Here is a 9717-nt window from a genome sequence, read left to right on the forward strand (position 1 = left end):
TTCTCTGCTGGGGTCACATGGTAGAGAAAAATCCACTGTATCAGGCAGCAAACAGAGCACAAACCACACTCCTCAGCTCTGCACAGCACCATCTTTTATCTGTACCTCCTTGCTATTAACACGTGAGGCTGGAGGAACAAAAACCTAGATGCTGGTCTGGTGTTGCAGATCTTCTCACATCATAGCACAGAAGCAGGAGGTGGGAGCTAGTGAGGTAAAATACCAGGGGGAACTTCATCCGAATCCCTTTAATAAATCCTTACTTCCATGTTCTTTAATGTCTTTTACGTCACTGGCAATCAGCTCTCTCCATACCAAGCATTTTGAATCCAAACTTAAAAAAAAAAACCAAAAAAAACCCAAAAATGTGCAAAGTAATCAGTGTATCATATGATTTCTAAAATTACCTTTATATTCTGAGAGCTCCCTCCACCACCAAAGAGCTGTCAGGTCAGAACGTGGGTGCACACACACAAACCCTGACAAGGACAACCTTTCACCCTCCAGTCCTTCCTGTAAGAAGGCAGTCAGAATATTCTATTTTCAGTATATTGCATTTCTGTGAGATATTTTCAGCTAATGCCATGCTGATGGTGTAAGAGGTTGGGGTTTCATGCTGTTGGACTTCTCTTCCTTCATGGAGGCTTGACAAGCAGGGGATGTCTACTCACTATGCACAGTAGTATATAAAAATATTACAAAAAAGTGCAATATCAAGCCTGTAAAGCTCCTCTGTAAAGCAAGGGAACTTGGCATAAACACTATATATTATAATATATATTTATATTATATAATATAAAATCTATATATTATAATATAAATATAAAATTATATTATATAATGTATATTATAATATTTATTATTAACAAAGTTTTACAGACAAAGATGCTCACTGGATCACGAAATGTGGCAACCTCTTTGCTTCCGAGAGCATCACGATGAGGCTGCGGACGGTCTGCACTGCGTCACCCCGCCAGCGGTCCGTGTCGCATCAACGAGCTTCACGTTTTCTGTGGTGCCTGAGAGCCCCGCTCCACAGCTGTATGCCACACAGGTACGAGGAGCACAGCCCCGCACACCCTTACACTTGTGTTTCAGTCATAAACCATTCTGGAGAAGGGAATTGTCCATGCACCATCTTCAGGGCCATCTGTAAGCTGTACATCATGCCTGGTGCAAGCCCCTGAACTCAGTAACACCCAGTTTATTGTCCAAGACTGTCACCTAAATATAACAGAGCACAAACTAATCATTTTTACTGCTGTCACGAGGCTGAGCACAGGAGGGTAGGATGAAGCTGAGGGGCATGCTAACTTTCCATGAAGAACCTGAAATGCTGTTTCAGAGTGTTTTTCAGAACGGGCAATGGAGAGGCTGCTCTTGCACTTTGGGTTGCTTTGCAGGCTTCAAAGGCACGAGCGTCTATGGATTTTTCCTAGACCACTTTGGAAATGCAGATACACCCCAGACAGCGTAGTACTACTCACGTCAGTATTATGCCAAGATGCAAACTTAAACAAGCACTGTCCTTTCTCACTGTGAACGGGTGGAGAGCTCCATGGTCTGGCAGAAGCCATGTGTATCGCAACTGCTAATAGTTTCAGCTGAAATCACGTTTAACAAAGCGTGAAGCACAGAAACAGATTTATAAAAAGCATTCTGCAGCCAAACAAACTATTCAAACCCACACCGCATTTCTCACCAAATATATTTGCATACAAAAGTCAGCAGGGGCGAACCTTAAATTTGTCAGTGGACAGCAAATCCCATCGCAGCACGCTTAGATGTAACTCTCCTATTAATGCCACTGCGAGTTCAGAGTTATTCCACTGACGTCAAAGCTGCAATGGTGTAAAAAGCATGAAAAAATGTGAGGACAATTGTATCTAATATCACAACCAGAATAACAGGATGAATAATGGGCAAATGAGGCAGAACTTTAGCTGGTGTAAAGCAACTTACAGACCTCAGTGTGGCAAGGTTAATTTACACCAGCTGCGGATGTTGGTCCACTGTCAGCAAATCCTGTTTTCTCACACTTCCATTAACAAACCTGTTAGGAACGTGGGAATAATTGCAAAAGTAGGTGAAATGATTAATTTGATGAAACTCTGAATTAATTTACTCCTTAGAAGTAATACAGTATGCCCCATAAATGGGCAATGTTAATTTTTTTTAAAAAAAAAAAATAGCCATTAAAATTACAGTAACTATTGAGAAAATTAAAGGCTCTGGCAATGATTCATCATTTAATTACAATTAAAACCTAATTGTATGCCTAAAAAATGTTGGGGTTTTATTCATGATATTGGGGGAAACAGGGCTGAACAGCTTATGTTAGAGAGACTCTTGTCCTTTCACTAATGGAGAGGGTTATACTACTATAATTTTTTTTACCAACACCAGCATTTATGCTGCAGCATTAAACACAAAGATCAAAATGATCAGTTGCAGCAAAGAAATTGGAGCAATGGCATTAATAAAACCACAGAGGCCAGCCATCTTGCGCACCACAGGGAAATCCAGTTTTACACAGTTGGTGTTTTGAGGCACATATGTGACACAATTAGTATAACAAAATAAGTTTCTCCTTGCTGAAGCATTTACTGCAAATTGAGTCATTAATCTCATTTATAAAGCAGGCACAATGGCTAGCACACCGCTATTGGACGAGGCGATTTCTTCTCATTAGTGTGTGAATAGCTCAATCTTGTTCACTTTAGATGTGGGTCATTTTAACTAAATAGAAATACTTCAGCCCTGAGACCCTGCAAGAACCGTTACTGTATTTAGCAATGTAAAGTTCCAGCATGCTGGTGATGCTGTGGACCTGCCTGGACTACACGCTATGGCCATGGCAGCGGGCATCCCGCAGTCATTTGAAATATGAAGACTCAAGCTCAGAGGGATTCAGGACTAAGCCCATTGAAAGCCTTCATCTTCTAAAAGAGGATGCAAGTACATTGAGGCTCCTACATTCAAACAGTGATTCAGAACATCCTGGTTCAGTTGCTGCCAAATTCTGAAGCTGCCTGTGCTCATGCCTACCTACTCAATGGTTTGCAGTATTTGTACCTACCCAAAACTGCCCAGACAGAGCTGCTCAGCATATCCCTCCTGCCTTGCCCGGATCACGTTTCAGAGAATTGGTCTTTTCTTCAGCATAAACTCTCTGTGACACTGGATCCCGATGGGTCAGGGCCAGTCCATCACAGGCAGAGGACTTCTACCAGTCCTGAGGGACTAACTTGTGCCTTCTGACACCACCTATAACTCAGTCACTACTCGTACGGACAGGTTTTGGCCTCCAACTTGCATAGGTGATCTAACCCAACTCTAAAGTCACTGCTTTCCCCTCCTTCATTAGGAACTCCCTTCTTTTGGTTGGTCAAATATTGCGTGAATAGTGACCCAAGCTGCAAGTTCAGGTCACTAAGGAGGTGGCAAGCCCTTTAACTGACTCCTCACAAAACTCCCTTTTCCCTGGTAGGGGTTCCTCTACACAAAGAAAAGCCATGCAGAGAATCACCTCTATTCCTTGTAGGTCTTTTCCCTCAAGTACTTAATTTTAAAGCCTTCCTCCTCTACATACACAACCTCTCAGATGACTCACGCCACATCTACTTCAATGATACCACCTAACACAATACGGCACCACCGATACCACCACGCAGAGAGAACATCCCACCCAATCAACACAACAAAAACCTACAGCCCGAAGAGGGGGGAGACTAGACACCCCTCCTCACAGCACAGGCTGCTTTTTAACTTCACACATCCCCTCGCTGCCACCCGTTTGGAGTTTCAGTCCCCACCCAAGGGCTGTCTTATCAGCAGAGTCACTGGAGAGTCAGGTGAGGATTTGGTGCAGGGTCCCTTCACCCCGAGAAGGCAACAAGCTCCAACACAGCATGGTTTCGGTGAGGCTCAATTCCTTTTCCCTTTCAAAGGGAACCTGCATCATTTAAACAGAGTCATCAAGTGCTAAGCGCAGAAGCCCAGCCTTCTTTATCAAAGGCAACTGTGTTTTTTTTTTTTTTTTCTTTTTTGTTTGTGTTTCAAACAAACTTCTCAAGCCAACCACAAAAAAATCACATGAGCTGATATCGTTGGGCTCCAAACCCACACATTACAACCAAAATGCCAGGTTTGCAGAGAGGCTTTAAAAACCTCCTGCAAAGAAAAGCACAAGGAGGCCCTTCAAAACACCAGAAGGAGCCACTCTTATGTGTAACAACACAAATAAATCACTTATTTACCTAGCTGGAAAGAGCAAGGTTAGCCCAGACTGCTGTAAGCTGCTTGCTTGCTTCCTAGAGACTCAGGGGTGGCTTCCCCCTCTATTTGAAAGCCCACTTACTCAAGAAGTGTAATTAAGGGGAGGGGCATCATTAAGGCTGAAAGAGATGGTTTTAGCGGGTCAGTCACTGAAGAGTTGATGTTTTGGCAGTGTAAGAGGATGGATTATAACTTCCCCACCACCTGAACACTCTGCTGGGAGAGGACCTTCTGCACAGCACAACTGTCTTTATATGCATTCAGATATATAAATGACATATAAAAATTAATATCTAGAACTTACAGCGCCGTGTCCTAGATTGTTTTGTTGCTAATTATAAAAGAAAATGATAGTTAGGGCTTTTTCCACATCAAATACTTGTGCTTTGCTCAAATAGGGCTCTTCTCTAAAACACTGGCTCACAGTAGCAGCTCTGAGTGAGGGAACCTGCTGCTCGTACGAAACCCTCCTCGACAAGTTGCGAGACTTCTGGGGTGGGCATGGCCAGATGCAAAGTGTTTGCTACATGCCAGCATAATGGGTTCATCTGGCTCTGTGAAGCCTCTAGATAATTCTTAATTTAGCTAGTCATAGTAAACAATTAATCAAATAGTGCCTGTTGTCTCTGAGAGTTTAAAACCATTAACATTTTGAATGCTATTATTACAAATTTTCACCACTCACTGCACCTGCTTGATCCCACTGAAACTGCTTTTCATGCTGATTCTACCCTAGAATGAGCCAAAAAGGTGATGAATCTCTGAGAAAAGGATCCTATCTCACTTACTTTTGCAGACTAGTAAACCCCAGACTTGGCTAAAGTCTGAATCCAGGACTTTTGAAAATAGTTCTACAACATTAGAAGCAATTGTGGCACTCGAGAGCAGGATTACATTTCTTTACAAGGCCCTTATTTTTGTGTGTGAGAAAACGGGGCTCTCTCATCTGCTCTTTCACCTGGTACTACGTAACCCTCTTCTGGCAATCCTCCTGCAAGCTTGAAAGTGGTGGGGAGTAACATTAATCTACTGCTGAACGTGCCGGCAGGAGTTAAGGTATAACACTCATTGGAGGCCATGAATATTGATAATTGTAATCCAACGCGGCACGCGTTTTCTGCTTGCACTTTCATTGCATTTCTAGGCAATACACTTTTTTTTTTTGTTGTTGTTGCTCAGAGTAAATACAGGAACTCTGAACTATTAACAATTAGAGCGCTTGCTGTTGTTTGTGAAATATTAGCTGACCTACTTCGTTGCAGTTTTAATTAGGTATTACTCCCATGCTGTTCTCGTCTCTGTGGGGATTATACATTTGGCACCGACAGAAGTGTTCCTACAGTAGGACGATTCACCAGGAAAAAGGCTGTTTAGAAATGCATCATTCCAGGCGGAGGAGCACGCCATGCACCCACCCTAGCATCACCCGACCCACACCAGCCTCCTGCTCCCACAGCAGCAATTAACAAGGCAGGGCTGCAGGTGCCCAAAAGGGAGACACAGCTGACGTATCCATCTGGGATCGATCCTGAATTCCCCCTGACTACAGCCTAACCCCAGGGAAAAACCCTGCTGTACCCAAAGTACGGAAAGCCTGGGACTGTGCCCAGGGATCCATCACCTGCAGACTTAGGAGTATGATATTGACAACCTACAAGTCATTTTAACAGTTGTCAAAATTGTTGTTTAATTTCCCAAAATAGGTCTTTCTGCTTTGATGCCTCAATAACTGAAATATAGTTAATTTGGAACTTTTTAATTTAAAAGAAGTCTGCTGAAGAAGGGCAAGGCACAGATCTTGGATTATTTTCTTCTTTTACCTATCGGTAGAACCACGATAGCACAGCTATTTTGTTATTTCACTGTGCTAGTTCAGTTGTATGCTGGTAACTGCAAAAATGTATTCCCTAGAAATTTTTACAATTTTTTTTCCCCCTTTTGGCAAGATAACTCTATGCAAAATTTCACTGCTCTATGTCCAAAAATAAACAGCAACACATTGAGCAAGAATACGATTCCATGACACACAAAACAGTTTTACACACATCAAAGTAATTTCAGAAGCAATTAAGGATGCAACACAAATCAGGGGAGCCTGTACTCCCATTGAAGTGTCCCAGGGGAGAAAAAATCCCTTAACTGCCACTCTCTTCTAATTATATGTAATGCCACTGCATAGGACACAAAGAAATTGCAAGCTATGGCTGCCTCAGCTAGAATTTGGAAGCAAAAGAAAAATTTAGCTTCCACAGCAGTGAGGTTTTGAACCTCAAACAAATCAAGTGTATTTTTGTCAGCTTGTTTTCTCTTCCTCTAGAAGGCACAACTTTTGGGGTAGCCTTCCTTAAGCTGTGCCTTGGGCCATGGTCCTCACTGATTTTCACTGACCTATAGCAAAAAGATTTTGCCCTCAGTTGATGAGTTTTAAGAATTATTAAAATCATGCTAAATCTGCATTTCCTATTACAAAAGAAAGTTAAAGTGGCCACACCAAATCCAATTAAACTGATGGCACAGTCTGACCTTTTGTCTTTAAAATGAAGTCATTTTTTTCATTAAAGAAATTCAGAAACCCAGAGTTTCTCAATAAGAGGTGAGTGGCTGAACCTCCAATGCTTTCAAATTCAGGCTCAGATGAAATGAAAAACATCATCTCCAGCAGGGAGGCTTCGCACCTAGTGCTCTTCTTCACTCGTTCCAAAAGGGGATACATCAAGATTTGGTAGCTTATCCTTTCTACTTTTTACACAAGACACGAAGCAACAGAAAATGATGGTCTGGGGAAACATAATCTGTGAATTAACTGCTATAAATGAGCAGACAAGAATTTTTGACAGTAGCTGGATGCTTACACACAGTTCTGGGCAATATGAAGGAGTGTATCCAGCAACACTTTTGCATGGCTTTGCAAACACCTCAGATTTATAAAGGGAAAACTCCCTCACATCATCATCCACAGATGGCATGTGTGGTACCTTGAACATGTACGGCTCCTTACCAACCCCACCTCATGTTCATCCCACTTATTTTGCCAACAAGCTCATCTTTCCCTTTCACTTCCCAGCTGCATGCTTACCTCGAGCAAAGTTAGACTCCCTCTGTATCTCACTACTCAGAAAAAACTGGATCTGACCCCTTGACAAGAGAATTGTAGTATTTCTTGCACAAGGGTACGGTCTATTGGAACATCGGTCCTTTAAAATGATGTATCTTCAAACCAGCTGGATTTAAGAGGAATGAAAAAAGAAAGTGGACAAAAGTGAGACCGTGATATCCCATGAAACACCCAGAGCAGGACAGCTGGCACGAGGTTCACTCCCCGCTCACACCACAGCTCATTCAACTGTGCTCCACAGCGACCTGGGCAGGGAAAAGCAGCAGCCGGCGATTCCAGCTTGCTTTCTGTGCCATCGGGGCAAAGCGGGTACAGAGCCAAGCACGAGGCAGCCCACCCTGCTGGCAGATCAGACAGGGACGTTACTGCCCAAGCGCAGCGTCACCTGTAAGGAAATGGGAGAAAATGTCCTTCTAACCACAGGTTTGGTAAAGGGCAGCAGAGCATTCCTAACTCCTGTACAGCTGGGCAGCTAAATAATGAACTACCCTGGTTTGGGACATACCTGTAATATTTACGTTCAGTCATTAGCCTTTGATTTGTCACAGCAGGCTTGTGATGGCTCTGCTAGTGCTGTGACACCTCATAAAGGCTGGGTGACTTAACGAAGCCGTCTTTCTCCCATCATCTATAAACATCCAGTTTACACTGGATATAGACCACATATAGGTGTCTTTATATAAACCACAACAGGCTTCAGTAAGATGACATGAAATGAGTAAGTTCTGAAGCCTTTGCAGGAGGATTTAGTCACACAACTTCACAATGGCTTTTATAGGACTCATGGCAGGAACCTCACGGAGACACACAAAACATAGCACCCTAACACCTCACTGCCCAACAGCAGTGCCCTGCTTCCCCTTCCCCCTCCCAGCAGTGGGTGCTGGGACCTGGGTAGGTCATGACCCAGGAGACCTACTGGACAATACCTGGCAGCTGGGCTCCTTCAAAGCCAGTGGAAATATCACAGCACTCTCCCAACTATCAAGCTACAACAAGGTCTTTTACCATCTCATACCAGCACACTCTTCACGCCAGTCCCTCTGCTGCCTTCACCTCATCTCACCCAGGGCATGCGTTCTCTCTCTTCTCCCTGCTTCCTCCTCGGCTTACCCCCTCCCCATCGGCTCTCAACCACTTCACAGAACCAGCCACAGCTGCACCTTATCTACATCAGCCAACCCACCGCCCCTGAAGCCAGCCCACAGCTGTATGTTATCAATGCTAATTAACCCAGCTTCATTCCTCTACATGGAAACTCACTGCTCTTCTCCCAGATCTCACTGGTGGTTTCTGGGCTGAGCCCAGTTACACGAACGTGGGACAGAAGGGCTCCTAAAGGTTTTGGTAGGGCAGGATACTCCACCTGGGCTAGGGATCTACTTTAGAAGCCCCAGAGATGTTGCCAGCTCTGTCATTACTTCTCCCCATTCCGTTTAGCTTTGGCAGGGCTGTGGGACTGGCCACGGGAACTGCGCAGGCGAGGCTGGGGGCAAAGGGAATACAGGAACCAGGGAACGATTTTAAGTGAGCAAAATAAGGTGGTTATTTTCTATTTGTACCGTCTGTAGCTTGCACAGAGAGCTCCAAATTCTGTTCTATATATTTATATGCAGAAAGCTTTACAGTGAACCTCAGTTCTATCTGAAGGATGTGGAATTTTCTATCATAAGCATACATATTTCAGTGGAAAATACTCATATTCAGTCAAGCTGCCTTTGTTGCTGGGTTGTTCTTCAGTTCTTTGTTAAAGTACTAATTGGAGACACCAAGAGGTGAAATGCTGACTTGAGGAAAGCAATTTCAATGAACATATTGCCTTGTCAAATCACGAGAGCTGGTTTAAGGCTAATTAATACAGGGTTTGAATGGGTGAGGTAGATCTCACAGAATTAAAATTAGCACAGTTTGGCTTTATTGCAAAAGGTTGGTATGAGTCTACCGCATATGCAAATAGCCTAAACATCACGGTGTGCAGCAGTCAAGCCACTGCTCTCTGTAGAAAGGGTGAAATTTAATCTCTGTGACTCCCGATCATCCTGACTTCTTAAACATAAAGACAACAGTGCATATCTTATCTACCTATAACACACCATGCCACAGCAGTCAGCCTTACGCTGATGAAATGGAAACGACTGAGTGTAACAAATCTGAGTCACGATATAGGAGCAGAAAAAAGACATTTGAAACACTATATGTTTTCTGTTCTTTTTTATATATATATCTCGAAGATTTTAAAATCACCATATAAAAGTTTAATCATAGCCTGCTATTCCTGAGCTATAAAATATAAGCTATGTCTTGGAGGAAATGAAGGAGAAAGA

Source organism: Falco peregrinus, chromosome 11, assembly GCF_023634155.1.
Source record: "Falco peregrinus isolate bFalPer1 chromosome 11, bFalPer1.pri, whole genome shotgun sequence".
NCBI classification, from domain to species: Eukaryota; Metazoa; Chordata; class Aves; order Falconiformes; family Falconidae; genus Falco; species Falco peregrinus.